The following is a 20,571-nucleotide window of genomic DNA, read 5'->3' on the forward strand; positions in this document are numbered from 1 at the left end:
TCTTTGTCCCGATCCCAAAATTTCTTTGATCCACCAGCAGGGAGGAGAGCTGGTCTTGTGGTAGCAAGCATGAATTGTCCCCTTTGCTAAGTAGGGTCTGACCTGGTTTGCATTTGAATGGGAGAATACATGTGAGCACTGTAAGATATTCCCCTATGGGGATGGGGCCATTCTGGGAATAGCATGTTTGCTTGCTTGCATGCTTGCTTGAAGAAAGTTCGAAGTTCCCCTCCTGGCATTTCCAGATAGGGCTGTTAGAGACTCCTGCCTATAACCTTCTAGAAGCCATTGCCAGTCTGTGTAGACAATACTGAGCTAGATGGACCAGTGGTATAACAGTATAAGGCAGCTTCCTATGCCCCTATGCTAACGCTCCTAACTCAAACACCTTGATATAGGACTTCTTGTCTCTTTCTATGCACATGTGGAAAGTCCCCTTCCTTCAGCCAGAAAGGCAGCTCTGAGCATACACAGACCCATTCCCTCACTCTACGATAGCGAAAACCCAGGAGCCCCATGTGCATATAGAAGTTTGCGTAAAACTATGGATTAGGGTGTATCTCTTTTTCTGGATGGCAAACGTATTTGCTATTTTAAAAACGAAATTACATTGGAAATGTTTAAGCATGGTACAAACTAAAAAATATTTGACACATCCAAAAATATTACACATTTGCTAGGTCGCTGTTTTACGTTCATGTTTATAATCTGCCTGGGAACTTTACCTTGCTATTATTTCTCCAAAGCATATGCCAATTTAATGAATGTGCTGCCTAATCCGTCTTCGAGGTCATTAATGAAGATGTTAAATAAGACCATCACTGGCACTGCTCCCCCTGGATCTTCACTAGACATCTTTTTGCAGCTCAATTTATCACCGCTCTTGGCTTGAAAACTATTTGGAAGATACAGCTGACACACAACAAGCCAACCCACCTGCTTAGCTGTATTAACCACAGGGAACATATTACACCAATTATTTAAAGATGTCACCAACTTCTTATTTGTCTCTGGCTACAATGTAGCATGCACTCATTACTGACATCTCCTCAAGACTTTTTATATCCTGCTCACTTGATAGTCTGAGTTCAGCTTTTTAGGTAGAGAGCCAGCTTCATCTAGTTCCAGTTATGAATGTGGATGACCAGGAGACAGTTTTGGCTAACAGTCCATTCGCCCAAGTTTGGTTGGTGTTTCAACTATGCCTGCTCCTTGACACATCATATCTGGCCATGATGACACATTCCATAGTGACAGCACAACTGGATTATTGCAATGTTCTCTTCATGGGGCTGCTTTTGAAATGTGTTCTGAAACCTCCATTGGGCCAGAATTCTACTCCAGATTGCTGACCAGGGCCACATATTGGGAGCATATGACTCTTTTTCAGTGTCAGTGGATGCTGGTCTGTTTCCGAGCATTGTTTTAAAGTGCTGAGGGATGGTTTTTTTGTTTAAGCTTTAAAGACCTAAATGTAAGACCTGCTGGAGAGGCCCTTCTCTGTGACATCCATAGTCTGAAGTGTGTTTGCCTGGGATGTGAGAGATGGTATTTTGTGAAAATTAGAGACGTGTGTTTTGGCCTACTTTTGTTGAATGTGCATTGTAGCTGCACTTCTCTCTCGTCTCTTTCAAATGATTTAATTGATCGTTATTGACTGTTGTTTTTTCCTTTTTAAATTTTTTATCATTTGATGTTTGTATTGTGTTTTTGTGAACCGCCAGGCATTATTTTAATAAAGGAAAAGCAGGGTATATATTTTTTAATTAATACACAAACCAAGCAATATATTAAGTGTACATCTAAGAAAAGGAGATAAGCTATGAAATACGGAATACATAATTTGGTATATTCCAAAGATTCAAGTTACAAGTAAAAACCAATTAATTCCCCTTTAAGAAAAAGAAGTAAAAACAGATGACTGGCATTCTGTAAGGGCCACACTGTACATTTTGTTGAATTTCCATGAGTAGACCTTCCAGTATAAAGGAAGGTCGTCTTCTTCTAAAAGCAACTGTGTCCTTTTCAGGTGTGTAGCTATAATTGAGTAGATGGCTTCAAAGAACCCAGGCACTCCTTTTTTTTCTCCATTATCTCCCTTCTCCGAGGGGTGAAAACAGGCCCCCCTCTCCCCAAGCTATGTCCGTGGTTCTCTTTTCTGATTTGGATCAGAGCTCTCTGATCCAAATCAGATGGGACTTGCTGCTCTTATAAGAAAAGATGGATGATCTCCAATTGGGAATTGGAATTACATGATAGATGATCTCCAATTGGGAATTGACAGAAGAGGTGGTCCTTCTGGACCTCATGGCAGCTTTTGATACTGTTGACCATCCTTCAGGAGCATCTGAGGGGGTTGAGGGTGGGAGGCACTGCTTTGCAGTGGTTCCACTCCTACCTCTCAGCCAGATTCCAGCTGGTTCTTCAAAATCTGAACTTCGATATGATGTCCCTCAGGGCTCCATATTGTCTCCAATGTTGTTTAACATCCACATGAAACCTCTGGGAGAGATCATCAGGAGATTTGGTGCAGGGTGTTATCAGTGTGCTGATGACACCCAAATCTTCCTCTCCATCAAGAGAAGGCATAACCTCCTTAAATGCCTGCCTGAAGGCGGTGATGAGCTGGATGATTGATAACAAACTGAGACTGAATCCAGATAAGTAGGAGGTACTTATTGTGTGGGGTCAGAACTCAGGAGATGATTTTGATATGCCGGTTCTGGATGGGGTCACATTTCCACAGAAGGAACAGGTATGCAGTCTGGGGGTGCTTCTGGACACAAACCTCTCCCTGGTGTCCCAGATTGAGGCAGTGGCCATAAGTGCCTTCTATCGGCTTCAGTTGATATGCCAGCTGCATCTATTTCTTGAGATAAATGACCTCAGGGTCATCTTGGAGGGACCATATCACTCTTATCTTAAAAGATCTACACTGGCTGCTGATAGGTTTATGGGCAAAATACAAGGTCTTGGTTATAACCTAGAAAGCTTAGGCCCTGGGTATTAGGCCCTGAGTATAAGCTTAGGCCCTGGGAAGCTTAGGCCATGGGTATCCGAGCTTAGGCCCTGGGTATTTAAGAGAGCGTCTTCTTCCCTATGGGCCACACCGCCCACTGAGATCATCAGGAGAGCTTTATCTGCAGTTGCCACCGGCTCCTCCGGTGGCTACTTGGGGACAGGCCTTCTCCGTTGCTGCCCCGAGGCTTTGGAATGCGCTCCCTGCTGAAATAAGAGTCTCCCCATCTCTTACAACTTTTAAGAAGGCAGTCAAGATGCGTTTGTTCACTCAGGCTTTCAATTAGATACTGTTTTAATAGTTTGATGGTTTTTAATAGTTTTAACATTGTTTTAAGTTTTAAATTGTTGTATGTTTTAACCTTTTTACTTGTTTTTACTGTTTTGTTGCAAAATGTTTTTATTGTTTTGCTGCAAAATGCAAGCCCAGAGACTTGCATTTTGGGTGGTATACAAATATTTTAAGTAAGTAAATGTATATTGGAACGTCATGGTTGGAGTTCCCAAAATAACATGTGATTTGGACTAAGGCTATTGTCCTTATGTCAGTAGATAATGGATGTAAGATATGAATTACAACTTCAAATAAGTTTCCAGACGGACTAGAATACAAAGGAAATAAATGAAATGGGAACCAATGTTTGTCACTATCTGCATAGTTGTATGGAAGTATCTATCACATGATGGCCTTAGTTGCACTGAATGGAAGGTAGAAACACAACCTGAAAGCTTACTCCCCTTTATGTAAAAAAATAATAATAATTGATAGTTGTGCATAAGGTTAATTATAAGTCTTCCAACAAGGCTTTCTAAATTGTAATTTGCAGGGATATTTTCTGATGCTAGTAAAGCCTCGAGCTAGCAATTATTATCTGATCTGCATCAATGTCACAGAGGGTCTAGTACTCAACTTCTCTTACTATCATTGGCTAAACTTGTGAGATATCACTGAAAGGCAGGGTCACCTAAGCTAGACAGCTGAGCAAGGGAAAGTGGGGTTATGAATTAAAGGAGGAAGAAGTCAGAAACAGGATCTTAGGAAAGGGGGCTGGGGAATATAAGGACAGAGGAGGGCTACTGGAAAACTTACTACTATTTTATTTTATTTTATTTATTCATCAATCAATCAAATTTGTATACCGCCCCAAACTTCTGTCTCTGGGCAGCTCACAACAACATAAAAAGCTAAACCACAGAAATAGAAATCTTACAACAGTTTAAAACCACAATTAAATTTAAAAGCTTGGATGAAAAGTGGGTTTTCAAGTATTTTTTAAAAGTTGTCAAAGATGGGGAGGCTCCCATCTCGAAAGGGAGTACATTCCAAAGTCTTGGGGCAGCAACAGAGAAGGCCTGCCCCCATGTAGCCACCAGACGAACTGGTGGCAGCTTCGGTGACGGACTTCTCCAGATGATCTCAACGGGTGATAGAGCTCATGGAGGAGAAGACAATAAGGCGCTTCACACAATTAGTGTGAAGCGCCAGGAGGGTTAGTGCAGGGTGAGCGGGCTTAGCCTGCTCTCCCTGCATACGAGCAGAGCACTCGCCCAGGGTGGCCGGATCAACTGCTCACATGACTACTGGCTGCATCACGGAACCAGTAGAGGCGGTGGGGATCAGGTCCTAGCATGCCCTGTGTGAGTGAGCAGGCCTGGGGGAGAGGCTGGGGCTGGGAGATGTAGGCAATGGTAATCAAGAGCCTGAGTATCAGTGACATATATGTTATTGAATTATATTCATTATTATTATTAATGTGACTTTGGGCCAGTCACTCTCTCTCAGCCTAACCTTGCTGAGAAGATAACATGGGAGGAAGCATGGATGACCCGCTGTGGCAATGAAAATAGTTATTTTTAGTCGGTTTTGCTTCAGCTCTGTAGTGATGGGCTGCCAGATGTCATTATCCCTGATTTAGTTCATTCAAATTGATTTCAACCTTTCCTTACACCAAAATATTCACAAACTGTTCTCTACTGCATATCAAAAAATGGAACCTATTCCCTCGCAAAGGAACCTATTTCCCTGCTTCTTGTAGCTGCAAAGGTAACTAGAGCATAACTAGAGGCTGGAAGTTCTTGAAAAAATATCCACACAGACAGACCTCCTGCACAATGGGCTCCTTTTTCTGCTCCCCCCACCCCCAGGAAAGTCAGGAGGAGTGGAGGCAAGGCCAGACATATCAGGTGGGATCCTGCTCTTTGGAGGTGGGACAGGCAGGAGAGGAAAAAAGCCAGTTGCAGGGGGAAAGAGCCCTCGCTGCCCTTCTGAGCCCAAATGCTGTTACCTGCTGCTGGAGCATCCGTCCAGAGAGCAGCTAAAGGAGCAGCCGAATGGCCAATTGGATTAGAAAGGGTCCCACTCCCTGCTGCTGCTGGCTGGCCAGAAACTGCTCTGTCCTCCTGGGACTCCTCTGAGGGACTGTGCACCTGGAAGGAGGGCGGGAGGCGGAGCAGGAGGTGATGGCGGCCCTGCTGGCTGGCCAATGGCCAGGCTGAAACTGCTGGCTCCACCTCCAAGGGCCTCTGGGTCACTGGCTGGCATGCATGCAGCGCACCTGGACTGGAAGAGTTAAGGATGGCTAACAGAGGCCGAGCCGGGAGGTGGTGGTGGCATGCTGCTGCTGCTGGCTGGCCATGCGCACACGCTGCTGGGAGGAAGTCAGGAGCAGACTGGAGAAGGAGCCAAAGGTGGCAGCGCACCGCTGGAGGAAGGAGGAGGGGGCCAGAGGTGGCAGCACTGCTGCTGGCTGTGCCCACCATCAAAATGCAGGGGGAATGTGGTCCTGAATGGGACAAACATTTCTTCCTTAAAATGTGGGGTGTCCTGCATAGACTGGAACAGTTGGCAACCTTACAGACTACATACAAAGGCAGCCCCACATAGAGTGCATTGCAGTGATCAAGTCTGGAGGTTACCAGCATATGTACCACTGTTCTGAGGTTGTTTATCTCAAGAAACGGACGCAGCTGGCATTTCAGCAGAAGCTGATAAAAAGCACCTCTGGCCACGGCCTTAACCTGGGAGACCAGGGAGAGTTGTGGATATAGGGGCAGAGTAAGCAGTAGCGGGGCAGAGAAAGCAGTGGGCAAAGAAAGGTATACACCTGGAAAGCTGAAATAGAAAAAGCAAGGGTTAAGGAGAGAAACTAGCCCAACTGGAGAACTTAGGAATGGAATGGCAGAGGGGACATGAAACAAGGTGGGGAATGGAGGAGGCAGAGGCCAGAAGGAAGTGGCTATAGAGACAAAGGGAAGATGCAAAAGTACAGGAAAGTAGGAATGGAGAAGGTGGATGTCAGGGGAAAACATACTGGGACAGGCACTTGTCCGTCTCCCTAGCTATAGACCATAGGATAGCAGTAATGGCAGCCTTAGGTCTCTTGTGCTTATCAGATTTACAAAGGAAAGATAAGACGTCAGAGCCTCAGTTCATATATTCAGCTGGTGCCTAATGGTGAAAAGCATAGTTCATGTGAATTCCTCACCTCTTCTTGAAAGACAGAAATTGTGTGAACCATTTCACACAATTCCCACAGAGCACCTAGTCCACACTAGAAGCTCTCTGCATGACAGAGGAGAGGTGCTTGAGACCTACTGTGCGGAAACCACATATTGTGCAATTAGCACTGAATTGGGCAAGCATTGGTTATTGAGTTAGCAAAAATAAAAAATAAAAATCAGCTTTTTTGTTTTCATCTGGAAGCATCTAGTTTTATGTAACTTTAAAGCTTGGATACAAAAGGAAAGCCCAATAAAAGAAATTAACTTCCTGTTTTATACTATTAAGGATTTTGCAATGGAGCAGTACTGGATCCTTTTAGATTAGTAATGTTATCTTTGCTGTTTCTGCACAACAGATGTTGAGCCACAATGCCATTGCATGACATCATTTGTACGCAGGTGAAAACTGAAAATTACCTATGGAAGTAATCCACCTTCCCATTCAATGGGTATGTATAATATAAGGTATTTAAAAGGGATTACTGATAGAAGCAAGTTCAGATTTTTTACTGAATCAACAGCTGGGCGGGGATATATCCATAACAGTTACTTTCGATTACACAAAGAACAGCCAAGGCTTTTAAGCTTCATTATCAATAATGTAGCTTTGATTCTTATTTGCTTAGGAGATATTCAGGCTTTTTGTCAAGACCAGTCTGTGAATACCAATAATTAAAATTCCAGTCTCCATTCTTTTAAAATGGGGATCTTTAAAAAACAAAACCAACAGTTTTTCATTTACAATGCTCACCCATCACATGGGCAGATGTTTAAAATGCTCTTTTCCCCAAAGCCTTTAAAAATGATTAACACTGTGCTGCTTAATTTATCCAAATTTCTCTCACAGTGGTACACTTGCTGGAAAAGATGCATGAACCCATTCTTCCCCACTGCCAATACAGGGGTAAAACAAATGGCTGCTTCATATGTGCATTTTTCCTACTCCTTCACTTCTGGACATATAATCACAGCAGAAGAGGCACCCTCATTGTTTGCAACCATGATAGAGTATGTGTTTTTGTACAGATTATTAAGTGTTCCCCACTTCCCTGAACAATGAGATACTCCAGAGCACTGACTGGTGTTTTTATAATATTTGCTACACTGCTACACACACACACACACACACACACACTTACTTCTATCTCTACGTTCTTAACTGCATTCCTGCTGTTTCTTCACAGAGACACACATGTACCATCCCCTTGTTAGAAGGGGAATATGTCATCTTCTCCACGCTCTTTGGCTTTCCCATTCACTCAAGGCGTGTCACAGGTATCTCCCAATTATTAGCTCTCTTTGAGGCCCAACTATTGTACATAAGAACATGACTGCTGGATCAGGCACAAGGTTCACCTATTCCAGCATCCTGTTTCACACAGTGGCCCACCAGGTTCCTCTTGGGAGCCCACAGGCAAGAGGTATGTGCATGTCCTCTCTCCTACTGTTGCTCCCTCAACTGGTATTGAAAGGCATATTGAGAGGCTGGAGGTGGCCCACAGCTACCAGACTAGTAGCCATTGATAGACCTGTTCTCCATGAATTTGTTTATGCCCCTTTTAAAGCCATCCAAGCTGGTGGCCATCACCACACCCCATGGCAAAGCATACCATAGATTAATTATGTGCTGTGTGAAAAAGTACTTCCGCTTGTCAGTCCTAAATTTCCCAAACTTCAGTAAGTTTCATGGGGTCACCTCTGGTTCTATTGTTGTGAGAGAGGGAGAAAAATTTATCTCTGTCTACCCTCTCCACTCCATGCATAATTTTATACACCTCAATCATGTCTCCCCTTAGTTGCCTCTTCTCCAAGGTAAAGAGCCCTGGATGCTGTAGCCTAGCCTCATAAGGAAGGTACTTCAGGCCCCTGATCATTTCGGTTGCCCTCTTCTGCACCTTTTCCGATTCTACAATATCCTTCTTAATATACGGTGACCAAAGCTGTACTCAGTATTCCATATGTGGCCGCACCATAGATTTGTATAAGGGTATTATAATATTAGCATTTTTATTTTCAATCCCCTTCCTAATGATTCCTAGCATGGAATTGGCCTTCTTCACAGCTGCCATGCACTGAGTCGACACTTTCAACAAGCTCTCCACCAGAGCCCCAAGATCTCTCTCCTGGTCAGTCACCGACAGCCCAGATCCCATCAGCGTATATGTGAAGTTGGTGTTTTTTGCCCCAATGTGCATCACTTTACACTTGCTTACATTGAACCGCACTTGCCATTTTGTCGCCCACTCCTCCCATTTGGAGAGATCTTTCTGGAGCTCCTCACAATCTGTTGTGGATTTCACTACCCTAAATTGTTTAGTGTCATCTGCAAGTTAGGCCACTTCGCTGCTCACCGCAGCTTCTAGTTCATTTATGAACAAGTTAAAGAACACTGGTCCCAGTACTGATCCCTGGGGGACCCCACTTCCTACCTCCTTCTATGGTGAAAACTGACCATTTATTCCTATTCTCTTTTTCCTGTCCTTCAACCAGTTACTGATCCACACATGAAACTGTGTCCTTATTCCAGGACTGCTAAGTTTACTCAAGAGCCTTTGGTGGGGAACTTAATCAAAAACTTTTTGGATATCCAAGTATACTATGTCAACCAGATCACCTTTATCCACATGCTTGGTGACACTCTCAAAGAACTCCAAAAAATTAGTGAGGCAAGACACTCCCTTGCAGAAGCCACGCTGGTTCTCCTCCAGCAAGACCTTGAGCCGGGTCACACGATCAGTGAGACCCGGTTTCTGCAGCAGAGCAGGGAGAGTGGGCTAAGCCCACTCTCCCTGCTCACGATCAGGGAGGGAGCCCTTGGTGGCTGGATCAGCTGCCCACATGATTGCCGGCTCCGTGACGGAGCTGGCGGCCCGTGCGGCCCCGGAAGCTCCAGTATGCCCTGCGCAAGCGCACAGGGCATACTGGGGAGAGCCCCTGAGCCAGGAGGTGGCTTTTTGCCTCCCCTCCGGGGGTCTACTCATGAGTAGCCGCAGCGCAGAGCTGCAGTTACTCACAATTGGGAAACAATCGGCTTCGCAAAACCAGGCTTAGGGGAGGGCTACAAAAGTGGGCTAGCTCAATTTTTGCTGCTCACGAGAATAGTCCCCTTATCTTCTATATGTTTCACAATATTGTCCTTTTGTATGTTTTCCATCAATTACCCGGCACTGAAGCTAAGCTGACCAGCCTATAATTTCCCAGATCCCCCTGCATCCCTTTTTGAAAACTGGGGTCACATTGGCTACTTTCCAGTCCTCTGGTACAGAGCCTGATTACATATTTTTGCTAGGAGATTGGCAATTTCACATTTGAGTTCCTTCAGAACTCTTGGGTGGATGCCATCTGGCCCTGGAGATTTGTTAATTTAGATTGTGAGCCCTTTGGGGACAGGGATCCATCTCATTTATTTATTTTTTCTTCCTCTATGTAAACCGCTTTGTACACTTCTGTTAAAAAGTGGTATATAAATATTTGTTGTTGTTAATTGTTAGTTTTTCAAGATAGTTTAGAACATTTTCCCTTGTCACCTCAAATTGGTCCAGTTCTTCAGCTGCTAAACCTGGAAAGCTCAATTCTGGAGAGAGTATATGGTCAGTATCCTTCGCTTCAAAGACAGATGCCAAGAACTCATAAAGCTTCTCTGCAATCTCCTTATCCTCCTTAATAATTCCTTTCACAACCTCATCATCTAAGGGGCCAACCGCCTCCCTGGCAGGTTTTCTCCTTCTGATATATTTCAAGAAGTTTTTATATTCCCCTTGACATTTCTAGCCATATGCTCCTCGAACTCTCTCTTTGCTTCCCTTATTGTATCCTTGAATTTCTTTTGCCAGAGTTTATGTTCCTTCCTGTTCTCTTCATTTGGGCAGGACTTCCATTTTCTGAAGGAAGTCTTCTTCACTTTTGCTTCTCTGACTCTATTTGTTAGCCATGCTGGCATCCCCCTGTACTTGGTGGTACCTTTCCTCTTTCTTGGTATACATTCCAACTGTGCTTCTAGTATTGTGGTTTTAAATAGGTTCTTTGTAATTGTGGGCTATTACAAAGCAGTGTCCCTATATATAGAAGGCTGGCCAGTAGTCTAACTATTTACTTATACAGGAAAGATTTCATGTGCAAAGGGCCCACAGTTTCACAACAGTCTCTACCCCATGTTTTGTGCTTTAGCCAGTCAAAAAGCAATGTATGAAACTGGGAAGAACAGCCTCATGCCCGCACTGAAGCATGTGGCCCATACTGGCTCAGTTATCAGCCGTCAGCCCAGTGAATTGATAGGTAAGAATAGGTAGCTATCTTTGTTTATTATTTTGCCAAAATTTGCACAATGGCCTGTGCCATCAGGAAACAAATGGTTAAAGTAAACTGATTAGTTGGTAGATTTAATAGCTTTAGAAATGTAGTTCTATATAGTAGAATAGTTTTATTGTACTGCAGTGTTTTCTTTATACCTACTTTGCTGTATGTTGGTCAATGACCATAAAAATAAATAAATAAATAATGTTTTTCTATGTAGGTGCTTTGAGAACTTTGGTTGAAAAGTGGTATATAAATACTTGTAGTAGTAGTAGGAGCAGCAGCAGCCATGAACTAGGAACAGAGTGGTCATTACCTGGCAGGAGATAAAATAGATTCCAATTCCTGAATAAAGCAGTGTAATCACATCCTGTGAATGAAAGGAATAGTTGCTCACCCCAAACATTGGTTTTTTCCTGAGAGTATCAGTGAATTCCTCGAGTGTTTTGATCTCAAAACAAAACACCCTTTAAAAAAGGGGCCTGTTTCAAGCTCTAAACAAAACAACCCTGTTAAGATTCAAAATGTTTCAACATTTCAAGAGCCATTTTGGAGGCCTGTTTCCCCCTTGCTGTTTATTTTTCTGGCACAGGCTTCCAATTATCTTGTGATCTCTTTGCTTCTTGGTTGGCTTATCATACAAATCAAGTGTTGTCATGGGCAACTGTGCCCCCATTGGTGGGAGGTGGAGGGGGGAACACGAAAGGAGATAGTTCCAAAAGTCAAAGGGACAGGGAAGCAGAGAGATCCTTTCTAGTGTACCTCTCTTGAAGAGGATACAGCAAGAGATCAGGAAGGAATTAAGGAAGGTTTGATTTTGAGATTTTCTCAGAACTGAGTATAATGTGCTGTTATATTGTTATAATTGTCTGGTTTTGCTTGATCTCAGATTGTCAAAGCCAGAAATTGGGTGCCCACCTTCCTTGAGTTGTGGTTTGTTTTGTTTGTGAGATAGTGTTGTGGCGAGAAATGGACAGTGACAGCTCTCTCTCTAGTGTGTGTGATATTTCTTGGTAACTGCTGTGATGAGCTCCATGTCTGGCCTTGAGACTAATTTGTGCTTCACTCACTGCTCTGGTTTGCTCTGCGATCTGCACTGCAAGGTGTACTCGGTCAAAATATGGCTGAAGTTACTCTAGCTGAGTTTATGGCTGTGCTTGCTGCTAAGGGTGCTGCAATGCTAGGAAGTTACATAAGGAGTCATAATTGTGTTTGAGAGAGCAACTTGTTCCGATGTTACTGTAGCGCAGGCACTCTGGCTAGCAGTGGATTCTGGGTCAGTGATTCTTTTTTGGCCATTTTTAGACTGTGCTTGAAATGTGCGTTCTGTGTTGGGAGGGACAGATTCCCTTACTGTGTGCTCCTACAGTATTTTTCAAGGCAGGGTTGCAAAATGCATTGCAAATTGCAATGCAAAACTTGGGTGCACTCTGTGAATGCAGCTTGTTCTGGTCATAGGGAACAATTGGGAAACTTGAAACACTCTATTGTTTCCCATGGGTAGCTCCTAGGGACACCAAAGCAGGTTGTGTGGTAGGGCACGATGGGTGCTACCTACCACCCAACCCAGGGGCATAGCTATAATTGAGTGAAAGGGTTCAAAGAACTCGGGCCCCCAGCTCCTGAGGGCCCAGCAGCTCCATCCCTTCTTATTTTCTTCATTAGCTCCCTCACTCTGGGGGGCCACCAGAGAGAGGGATGAACATGGGCCCCCTCTCCCCTAGCTACGCCCCTGACCCAACCCACAAAAGAAATCAGCAAGTGGGCCATTTAAAACAAATGTTTAACCTCTCCCCTAAACCCCTATAGGATCCCATGAAATGAATTTGGCTGGAGGGGGAAGCACTGTACACATGATGCTCATGGAAGTGCTTCATGGTTATGGAGCCATAACCATGAGCACCTGACTGGAGAGAGTAACTGTGAGTGCCTGGCTCAAGGGGGAGAGTGACAGCTCTACTTTGGAAGCTGTAACTCTGAGCACAGTGATGTTCACAGACATCTGAAGAGGACTCAAGTTAAAAAGCAAATGTCATTGCTGCTGTAGTATGGTGACTAAGAGACTGAGCTGTGAATCAGGATTTTTCCTGGTCAGATCTCTCTGTCTAGAACTCACTAATTGGACTTAAGTAAGTCTTTCACCCTCATTTGAGAGGATAATAATACCTACTTACCTTATAGGGTTGTTGTTGATTATCCAAGATAATACACGTGAAGTGTTTTTCACACTCAAAAAGTGCTATACGACTGTTCCTTCTTATTATCCCATATGTTTTGATGTAGCCCAGACCTAAGAAATGTGTATTTGTGAAGACAGACAAATCAGGAGAAGACTTCCAGAGGGCTAGTAGGAGATGAGTTCTGGGAAAGGCCTAGCTCCATAACTCTCCTAAAGAAGAGTTAGTAGCATCAATAGTTAGCAAATATTTCAAGGGATACCCACAGTATCAGTTCCTGGGAGCACATGCAATAAAACAGGCTGAAACTTAACATGAGGAGATTTGAAATCTGCTAGATATTGCCATTTCTCTTCATGAAGCAGACTAAGTCAGAGCAACTTTATCAAAGCTGACACAATGCTTAAAAGATACAGCAGATTCAGGACCTGTGCCAGATTCTGGAAGGGTCCCAGCCCAGGCACAGCAATCTGCTGGACCACTCAGGGAATTCCTGAAAGGGCTCCTCCAGATGCCACTGGAGGAAGCCCATTTGCTGATGGGAAGGAGAGCAATGGCAATAGTGACAGAGTGACTGTTTCAGCTGAGAGAGTTGCACTACCACTGAAGGCATGGTCCCTGGGCAGGCAAGTCTCAAGGATTGGCTGTGGACTGTCTTGTGGGTGTGGATCACTGCCTCACTTGGTGGCTGCCATCAGGCCTGACCATATGTGGTGAGAAGTTAAGCTTTAAAAATACAGTTTTTAATAAGATCATTCCACTACATTAATTGCAAACAAGCTTATTTTTCAATATCTACATCTTCCATAAAACATTGATAGCTAAATAAATACGATTAAAATAATTAGTCACTTCATAAATATAAGACAATGTTATCCTAACACACACATATGTGTTGTGTATATGTCATCAGATAACTATATTTAAAAGACAGAGTTAGAATGTTCAAAATCAGCCACATTTTTAATAAACACAAAGATTGTTAAAACTAATTTGAGATCTGACAAGTCATTGAAAAACCGATTTCCTTATCTCCCACTTTTTCAGCTTTTCTCCTTGATTGTAGGACTGGCCTCTGACTGCCTAATGCCTTATTCATTCCTCATTTTCTGGGCAGATCACTAGTTTGTGAAGATAATTAGGGACCCCTGCTATTCCATCAGAGACTTGGATCTTGAGGCTAATTAAAATGAAGTGCTGCACATATGCAAGCAGCTGATAAAGGCTTGTAACACAAGGCACCTGGAAAACTGGCATTTGGATAGCAGCAGAAAGGCAAAGAGAAAATGCATCTGCAAAACCATCACTTGCTGAGGGCTCTGTGCTCACATTTTCCAATTGTTTGATTGGCTAATCTATATCAGAGCTCTAGCAGAACAATTTTCTATATTTTAGGATATTTATTCATTACTGGTGGCCTTTGTTATTCACGGGGGTTCTATTCCAGCCTACAAACCCAGGTAATATGGGACCTTGTCCCCATATAATGGTACCTTGGCTCCATTCACATGTAACAGGGAACCACGGGTCCAGTGGACCCATGGTTCCGTACCACCCTCTCCCCACTCTCCCATAAGTGTCCATACGTTTGGGAGGGGGGCCTTTCTGCAGTCAGTGAGATTGCAGAAAAGTGGGGAAGCTGGCTGTAGGGGCTTCCTTCGTTCCTGAAGGACAGTCCCCACAGCCAATAGTAGCCAGTGCAAGGGAGGAGCTTCCTCCCTTAACTCCAGTTTTAGAATGATGGAATTGCATGCCAGCATTCTGTATGTAAGATTGGCACAGGCAAACCAGAGCCCCAGCAGATGAAACCTAGAGTGAACTGAAGGTGATAAAGCACGGTTTGGTGAGGAAAACCATGGGTCTGTTTTATTTTTATTTTGTAATTCCAATTCTTGGTTAAGACATTCAGGTTTGGGAACCAAAGGTGAAGGGACCTCCAGTTTCCTGTTACCTGAACCGGCCCTTTGAGTCTATTGGAAAGGGGCTGGGGGGGCCGGTAGGTTCCTTAAGCACAAAAAAAGTTTTTAAAAGCATAAAAAAGGGAATAAAGCACGGTATTTTGCTCTCCAGCTCTCCAGCAAGCCGCCCCCCGCCCCGCAAATCTACAAATCTTTGAGAATTTTTTCAAACATTCTAGGGATCCCCCCACCCCCCGCAAGAGCCTCAAAATGGCTCCATGCTGCAAAATTGTGGTCGGAAATGACATTGTAAGTAATTTCTGGCCACCCAGGAACCATGGATAAGTGAATTTTTCCTATTTTTAAAAACCATGGATGGCAAGGTCATGTCTATATTGCCAGGCTGCAGATATGTAAAACTACGGGTGCTGGGTCCATGGATAATGAGGGCCACCTGTATAGTATAATAGAAAACTATTTCTCTTACATAACAGCCAAAGCAGGGCATGCACACCTTTGCCTCATCTGCATAGTACTTCTTCCTCTTAGTTTTAATAGGAAGCTGCATTATACTGAGTCAGAGCACTGCTTCATCTAACTCAGTATTGTCTATACTGACTTTGTGTGGTGCACACAGAGGTGCAGCTGGATAATTTTGGACTCTGGACCTAATGAGCTTACAGTGGGAATAGGTGTGTGTCATTCACAAACTAAGTGGGACATAACACATGTTCCTTGCTCCACAGTTCAAATACAAAACCAACTTACATATAGTGCATTTGTAAGGGGAAAAGATTAAAATCACAACATGCCCCTTGCGTCACAGATCTCATGCAGACCTTTTTGATCACAAACCAATTTGAGCATAGTATATTTGGGTTGGTTTTTTAAAAAATGTTGTTTGTTTATTCAGATGTATCAGTTAGTTCCACTTTCACTAGATGTGAAGGATAAAGATAACGCTTTCTGGCAGCTTTACTGCAGTTGGTGGAAATTCATTAAATATCACAGGATTGACCAATTTCCTTGAAATAAAATTAATCAAGAGTCCTGCCATCTTGGACTACATGTGTGCCAATTTTAGAACTCTAAGCCCAGTCATTCTGGAAAAGTTAAGGGTTGGGCAAAGTGGGGTATGTTGCACTTTTTAAAAAAATGAAGAGAAAGGGCAGATCCCTTCACATGGGGGTGGAATAATGGTCCGGTGGCGGGGGGGGGGCAGCACTTCAGTTCCATAAGCTTTTGTATTTTCTGCCATGAAACAAGCCACTTATAGAACTTTGACTTGAGGAGTTTTTTTAAATTAAAAAATAATATTTTTTAAAAAATAGATTGATTGGTCAACTTCAAAATCAATACACAGAGTCCTGCTAACCTGTCCTACATCTGAGCCCAATTTCAGAACTCTAGGCCAAGCCATTCTGGAAATATAAAAGGGGGTGAAAATGGAGGTGATGTTTACCCGGTTTATGAAGGCAATGGAGTTTCTTCCACATGGGGGTGGAATGATGGTCTAAGCCGGGTGGGGGGAGCTTCAGTTCTAGGAGTTTCTGTAATTTTCTGCCATGCAACAAGTAATTTGTAGGACTTTGGTGAAGTTTTTTTTAAAAAAATAAATTCAAAAAATAATTAAGAACCAATGGATCAACTAATCTGCTTCAAAATCAATACATGGCGTCCTGATAACCTGTCCTACATCTCTGCCAAATTTCAGAACACTAAGCCAAGCCATTTTGGAAATATAAAATGGACCCACTTTTCCCTTGGGTAAAATCATGGGGCCCTCTGGGAGAGTGGGCACATGAACCAGGGCCCCCCCAGGTTCATGGCTAATGGTGTTACGGATGCACAAGGCATTTCTCCATGGCATTTCAGCACCTCATCATGTTTCCAGTCTGCACATTGGGGTGGGCAGTGTGAATCAGCTCACAGACAAATTTGTGGGCAAAAGAGACACTATGACTGGAGTGCTTTGAAATAGTAATTATATTTAGCAGTTATACAGTGCTTTCTATGTTCAAAGTGCTTTGCGCACATTATTTTATTTATTTATTTATCTATCCAATTTGTACATCACCCCAAACTTTCATCTCTGGGCGGTTAACTCCATTATCTCTGTAATCCTTACACAATCCTTATAATTCTATAAGGTTGGCCAGTTTTATTACTGTCAGATTGTATATGAGAAGCTGAAAGTGAGAGATGGTGCACATATCACCTAGGAAGTTAGTAGCTGAGATGAGACTCATTCTCATTCTTAGCCACTAAATTATACCAGCTGTTGACTTCCTTAAAACTTGTAAGCCCAGCCGCAAACATAATTGATCCAATGAAGAAGTGTCTTCTAAACTAATTTTTTCCCCTTTACAACATGGTAACTATTAGTGTAACAACTTGTTTTATCAGCTTTCAAGCAACACTCTATCTACACCAAGTATACAGTGCTTTCTATCGCCTCTCAATGATTTCTGTATAAACCTTGCTCTGCTCTGGGGATTTTAGCTTTCCTTCTTCCACTCTTATCTATAGATCAAAACAATAAAAAGTTTGATTACTGCCCTATTGCACGCCAAAATTGCACCAATTTAGATAGCCCTTCTTTTGACTCAAGGGACACTCTGAAGTGATGGCAAAATAAGATTTTTATGGATACAATGCAATAAATTAAGGTGCAGGGGGGTGGGAGAAAACGTAGTTGGCATAGCCATAGAAAACTATGCAGAAGATGGAATACAGCCAGCATCATATAGGCCAGATATTACCTACAATTTACATCTGATGGCTCACTACTTACATATATGATTCAAAAACAGATTTCCAGCTCTGGCCAAAGTCCTCATCATAGCTAGTTTCTTAAAAGAAAGACACATGCTGAAATCCCTATTCTTGCGCTCTTCCATTCACAAAAGGCAGCATGCCAGCTAGGAGCACACTGGAGAATATGGAGGAGAGCAATAACAACTTACTCCTTTGTATCTGCTCTAGATTGATCCACCAGTCAGTCACGTTACCAGCCATTAAGTCTTGTGTACTTACTTATCAGTAAAGAATATGTGAATACAACTGTACATAAATCCATTGATTTACATGGATACGGGTTGCAAGAAACTGCAATGCTATACACACCTACCTGGGAGTAAGTCCTACTGAACTCAATGAGATATTTCTGAGTAGACTTGCACAGTATTGCACTGCAAGTGCCTCTTCTTTCTAAAGCACATGCATAAAAACAACCTTGGGGTGTTTATATGAGCAGGGGATGGCAGGTAGCTTTGCAGAAATACCATGTACTTTCATCCATATTATTATTATTATTTGGTGGGATATCTGATCCATAATGTTCTGTACAGCTTTGCAGTTGGGATGCGTAGGTCTCACTGCTTTGTGGAATTGATCTCTTTTGTACAGCCCATCCTATACAAGTTCACTCAGAGGACCCCCTGTGTTCAGTTCAGTTTACTCTGGTAAGTGTCATTGGTCTGCAGCCTCATTTTGTGAAATGTACCTCTGAAAGATTCTAGAGATCACTGCAAGAGCTATGTTACTGCCCAAAAAGTCTGTTACATTCCTGTTAGTAAGAGATTATTTTCATAGACACAAGAGACAGTGATCATTGTTCTGTTCCTTCCAGGGCCTGGTTTTTGTGTGTGTGTTGTTTTTTTAAAATAAGATACCCATATCAGTGTGCAGGTAGTGTGGTGTCAACTTTCACTTAAGTTTGTACTATATTGTTATTATTATTATTACATTTATATCCCGCTCTTCCTCCAAGGAGCCCATAGCAGTGTACTACATACTTGAGTTTCTCTTTCACAACAACCCTGTGAAGTAGGTTAGGCTGAGAGAGAAGTGACTGGACCAGAGTCACCCAGCTAGTTTTTTTTTTTTTTAATGGCTGAATGGGGATTTGAACTCTGGTCTCCCCGGCCCTAGTCCAGCACTCTAACCACTATACCGCGCTGGCTCTCATTTATAGTGGCAGAAGCGATATAGGAAGTTGCTGAAAGGCATTGGCTCATACTGCACGGAAGGAGGCAATGGTAAACCCTTCCTGTATTCTACCAAAGAAAACCACATGGTTCTGTAGTCACCAGGAGTTGGCACCAACTCAAAAGCGCAACTCTACCTTTACTTTAATGCAGCGGTGGGGTGGGGGGCAGAAAGATCACCTTTAGTATGTTTCGTTGTTCAGATATTGACAACATATACCGTGCTGACTTTAGCAACAGATTTGCAAATTCAGTGAGTGGGATGCCATCTGTAAGCCTCAGTATGCACATATGATCTGTTACTTAATCCACTTTGCTAGAGACAGATTTCAGTAAATGCTGACTTTTATGCTTTCAAGAGGCAAGCATGATGTAGTGGTTAGAGTGCGGGACTAAGACCGGGGAGACCCGAGTTCAAATCCCCATTCAGCCATGATACTTGCTGGGTGACTGGGCCAGTCACTTCTCTCTCAGCCTAACATACATCACAGGGTTGTTGTGAGGAGATACTTAAGTATTTAGTACACTGCTCTGGGCTCCCTGGAGGAAGAGCGGGATATAAAATGTCAATTAAATTAAAAGTAGCCATTATCTCTGTCCCAACAGCTTTTGGCTTAACTTGAGATCCTTTTCCGCCAAGCATGGCCACAATCCTTTGCACATTTCACCTTGGGTAAATTCAGTGGCATTTACTTCTGAAAACACACGCATAAGCTGTAAATTTGTTTTAACACCTCCTCTGGCATTCTATTTTACAAATGTCAGACTCAGGCTCTCCATAATTCTCAGCAACATCTGTTTCTCCTTAGTAGGTCCAAAGGTACTGTACCCTCCTGGAGAGCTGGTCTTGTGGTAGCAAGCATGACTTGTCCCCTTAGAGAAGCAGTGTCTGCCCTGGTTGCATATGAATGGGAGACTTGATGTGTGAGCACTGCAAGATATTCCCCTCAGGGGATGAAGCCGCTCTGGGGAGAGCAGAAGGTTTCAAGTTCCCTCCCTGGCAGCATCTCCAAGATAGGGCTGAGAGAGAGTCCTGCCTGCAGCCTTGGAGAAGCCACTGCCAGTCTGTGAAGACAATACTGAGCTAGATAGACCAATGGTCTGACTCAGTATATGGCAGCTTCCTATGCCTTTGGATTGAATCCACCACAGTCCTCCCCTGGCTGGGAGCTAATCCCCACTTCACCTATAAACACGAACTGAAAGAGCACAACACATCCTTCTTATATCTGCAACAGGAGGGATATAAAGCGTGCCAAGAGGTCACTAATCTAAATAGGAATGATCTTGGATTAAATTGCATAAATTGCTACACTGGTAGGATTTTGCTTCGTTTCTGTTGGAGAAAAAATGGGGCAGAAACTTGTCTCAAGGGAGGCATAAACTACGGCACTGGTGGAATAATCCTGCTCCTTGATCCCAGACGCGGAGGAACAAGAATAATGCCGTTTATAACAAGTTAAGGGGATGCATTGCGCGGTTATTTGAGGAACTCCATTATCGATATTATTATTCAGGCTCGAGGCCCGCGGTTCTAAGGCAGAGGTCGGGCTGACCCCAGGATCAGGAGCCCTCGACCGTACCCGATGCCAAACCAACTGCGTCTCCCCAAACCTTCGCTCCCTCTCCATTCTTCTGCTTCCTCCTGCCCGGCTGTGTCAGTTCGTATTAAACAGAAACCACGAAGGCCGGAGG

General features: G+C 43.4%; 1 protein-coding gene across 2 annotated transcripts in view; it reads left to right on the forward strand.

Moving 5' to 3' along the window:
• NEIL3 (nei like DNA glycosylase 3) overlaps nucleotides 1-20,571 on the forward strand; it is a 292,220-nt gene that overhangs the window by 237,581 nt on the left and 34,068 nt on the right. The gene's annotated exons all lie outside the window — the stretch shown is intronic.

Source organism: Hemicordylus capensis, chromosome 5, assembly GCF_027244095.1.
Source record: "Hemicordylus capensis ecotype Gifberg chromosome 5, rHemCap1.1.pri, whole genome shotgun sequence".
Classification (NCBI taxonomy): domain Eukaryota; kingdom Metazoa; phylum Chordata; class Lepidosauria; order Squamata; family Cordylidae; genus Hemicordylus; species Hemicordylus capensis.